This window comes from Juglans regia, chromosome 4 (genome assembly GCF_001411555.2).
Source record: "Juglans regia cultivar Chandler chromosome 4, Walnut 2.0, whole genome shotgun sequence".
NCBI classification, from domain to species: Eukaryota; Viridiplantae; Streptophyta; class Magnoliopsida; order Fagales; family Juglandaceae; genus Juglans; species Juglans regia.
Window position 1 is genome coordinate 16,185,266 of NC_049904.1, and position 4,405 is coordinate 16,189,670.

Below are 4,405 nucleotides of genomic sequence, written 5' to 3' on the forward strand. Positions count from 1 at the left end.
ATGATCAAAATGATTTTTCTGATAAAGAAAGCTTGAACAATGAGGATATAGATCTCATTGCAAGGAAATTCAGAAAATTCTTGTTTAACAAGAAAGCTAGTGGAAAACAAAAATAAGGTAAGAAATTTCTTGCAAAGAAAAATATTCTGAAAAATGGAATAAAGAAAAATATGAGCAAAAAGATATAGTGAAGAGTTATGAATGCTCAGGTTATGGTCATATAAGAATTGAATGTCCAAACTTTAAGAAAAAAAATGAAAAGCACTGACTGTCACACTTAGTGACAATTCAAAATCTGAAAATTCAAGTTCAACATCTGATGATGAAAATTCCTTTGTGACTTTTTCTACTGTTGTTAATGATTTTTCTGATATTGTGCATACAAAATATGAAAGTGAATTTGATGAAAATGACTCGAATATAACTATTGTTCATGCTGACCATGAGCTGAGTGTACATGAAGCATATAATGATTTCTGTGAAGAAGTGGTCAAGCTAAAAAAAACTCAACAAAAAGTTGTACAACAAACTCACAGCAGTAGAAAATGATAAGAACAATCTTTCCGAAGCACTAAAAAATACTGAAGTTGAGATATCAAGATTGAAGACTCAAAATGATGCACTAGACAAAGAATTGAAGAGTTCTCAAGAGTGCCAACAAAAATCAGCAACTCAGAAATTGGAAGAGATGCTAAGTATTCAAAAGCCCAATTGTGACTGTACTGGGTTCGGGTATTCAACCTTCCAAGACAAAGATTCTCAAGCCTCATCATCCACTGCCACTACCTGTAAGGGTATTGTCTTTGTCAAAGGAAGTCAAGTTGTGGATGTTCCAAAAAAAGTCGCTCCAAAGTCAAATCTTTTTTAAAAATCTCATGGAAAATCAACCTCAAAAAGACTGAGTCAAGGTAAGTTTGAAGGTAAGTTTATCTTTACTTGTCATCATTGTCGTGTTGTTGACCATATAAGACCATATTTCCTTAACTTGAATAAAGTGAAGAAAAATGGAGGTGAAAAAAAGTTAAGAAGGAAGGAAAAAACTCTAGAAAATTAAGTTGATGAGATGAGTCAACAAATCACTTTCATAAGTCTAAAGCTTGGTGTACTAGCAAAATTTTATCTTCACAACAAAGAAAAGATCATACAAAGTGGTGTTGATGAAAAGAATAGGACAAAATTTAAAGTAAAGTGGGTGGTCAAAGAAGATGTCGTGTCACATTAATTAATATGATCACTTGCATGTTCTTGCATTCCTTGCATTTTATTAGTTTAGGACATGCATTTTAGTTTTTTGTTTTTAATTTATGTTTTTGTTTTTAGTTTTTAAATAAGAAAAATATAATATAAAAATTTTCTGGTTTGTTTCTATTTTTTTTTTTTTTTGGGATCTGCATGCTTGATATGTCAAAATTTTGAGCACATGTATTCTCACAAAATAAATTGTTGAACTTATGCATCTCTCTATTTTATGCAGTTCACTTTGTGCATACTAACCCTATGAGTCATCTTAACAAAATTCATTTACAAAGCACTGTGAGGAACTTATATGTATGCACCTTATAATTAAGTTCCATATTTATTATTGAGATGCTCACCATAGAGAGAATTCACGCCTTAAATTGACTAATACTAGTTAAACTTAGAACAATAATAAAGGGATCTCCCCTTGCTAAACACAAATGGTTGATCTATATAAAAAAAGTCGGTGTTGAATCATTGGAGAAAAAGACAAACACCCAATACGGATCTGTCTCTTAAGTCATTATAGAAAGAATCGATGCTCAAATTATTGTAGAAAAAGATGAGCAAACAAAAATGGACATATAAAAAGGTTGTGCAAACTAGTGTTTGGAGGAGATACTCATATATATATGCCCTAGCATAAAGTTTGACTTTTGAAGTGAGTGATAATCTCTTGGGAGCATCTATAAGAAGAAAATACTCATGAATAATATTACAAAAATATTTTGAAGAGAAAAACAAATAAAGAGTTACTTTTCTATATAAGTTTGCTCACTCACACACTAACATGAACCTTGACATTGATGATCTTATGAGGTATGAACATCCAGTGGAGTTGTTGCAAATAAGAGAGTGTATTTTATTGTATATTATTTGTGAGTAACACTATGCTTGAACTGATATGCATCTAGGCATGTTATTTTCCTCATCATTTTTATATATAAGAAAAAGATTAATTATTGTTTATCTTTTATTTATATTTGTTTTATAAAAAAAATAAAGAGGTTAAAATATAAAATATATTTTATATTCTTTTTATGGTGTTATTTTTGTTGGGTCAATGTTGAGTATTTTTTTCTGGTACATAAGTCTGGAAAAAATTGGTTTTGCCCAAGTCCTAGTGGGGCTCTAGAGCATAACTCGTGTGAGTTCCGGTGGGACTCTCTAGCGTATGCCTTGCAAGGCCCTTAGTCACTACAAACACGCCCAGCCCCCGATAAGGGTGAAAAGGCGCGATTTTTGGGCAAAACAGACGCCGACGGACGACTGAAAAACAGGCGGAGCAACCGACCGTAACCAGTCAATGGGAAGGAGGAAATAGATCGAGGCAATTCTCTGGCGGTTCTCGATCGGCGTCAGTTCCCCTAGCAGCGTGATTCTACTGTGACAGAGAGAGAGGCAGAAGAGAGAGAGAGAGAGAGTTGCAGAAGAGATCGGGAAATGGAAGAAGGTTGGGGAAGAAGAAGACCCCATACCGAAACGACGCCGTTCCACATAAGTTTAAGTGGAACACATCATTTCAGAAATTTCTTTTTTCTTAAGTCTCTAATAAAACGACGTCGTTTGGTTTATGTTTCTATTATCTATCGTATACTTATAGATATAAAACGACGCCGTTCCATTTAAACTTAAGTGGAACGACGTCGTTTTCATTAGTGTATATTAAAAAAAATAAGTTTTATTATATCAGTCGATTCAGCAGTCTGGCCCAGCCTCAAACCGGGACAAAACCGATGAACGTCTGTTCCTGTATTATTCCACCGCATGCCGGCCGGTTCTCCATCGGTTCTAGCCAGTTCCTGACTCGGCTGGCCGGTTGCATCGGTTTCTGTACAGCCCTAGCCCCCGATATTATTTCCCCTTAACTTGCGGGAACTCACCCAAACACACGACACTCTTCATTCTTAAGGCCTAGCCGTATCCCACTTCACACTTATCAATTTCGTGCTTCTCATGATTAAGATACAGAACAAATACTTCTAATCTATATTTCTTCATCACGATAAGGTTTATATCTTAATCAAATCCTTCTCCTTCTCCTTCTCGAAGTCTAGGGTTCTGCGCATATTTATGGAGATTGGGTTGTTGATTTTTGTTATGTGAAGTTGGGTCTTGGATTTTGATTGGGCTGAGTAGACATTTACACATATGATTACATGGATCTATATTATACATGTATTGAGGATGATTTTGGTGGGTTATGGGATTATTCATGTCGTGCCCACCAAGTGTTTGTTTTTATGTCTTAACCAAACTACTTCATTCATTTTGTCATATTTTACTTGCATTCATTCTCATACATCAGATGCATTTAATACATGAAAATTTGAGATACATGTGAGTTGTTCATCATGTCTTTAGTGTCTTCATTTCGGCTCACATAACGATCTTTATTATCTTATGAGTCTTGTCAGATTAGTGACAAAAAGGGAGATCTTTAAATGTATTGCTGAGACGGAGTTGAACGAGCTGAGGGGGAGTTGAATGAGCAAGTGAAGTAAGTATATTGTTGAAAAAAATGGGGAGAGATTGAGGGGGAGTAGCAGAATATTTAGGGGGAGAACTAAATACTGAATATGGTTATTGATGATGACTAGAACACTATTTTAGTAGGTTTAGATTACGTCTAACCTTTGATTTTGTTGAGACTAATTTCAAAGAGTGTTCTATGTCATTTCTTCTCATTATTGTATTAAGATTTTCTTCACAAGATCTTGATTTGCTGGTTGTTTTTGTCTCAGGTACACACTACATTCATTAAGTTGGTTTTGTCACCAATCTGCCAAATGGGGAGATTGTATATGTAAAAGTTTGGCTAGGAATAGACGACTAAGCTGATAAGTTTGTATATGATTAAGTGATTAAAATGATAGAGTTTATACTATCATTAAGTTGATAATTTTGGATGAATGTAAATTATTTATTGGTTTTATTTATACTGTCAGGAGACAACTTCGCGACTGTCAGCAGTGTAACGCCCCAAACCCGGATGGTCTAGAGACTTACTACCTGTCTCTTAAGAACTTATTTTCCAACACAACTAAAATAAAGCTCAAATCTTTAATAGCAAAACTCAATATCAAGAGTTCTAAATAACCACCTTGAAAACTCAACAAAGTCATTACTGCAGCTAAAATAAACTAAGGAGTCCGTAATCTCTCGG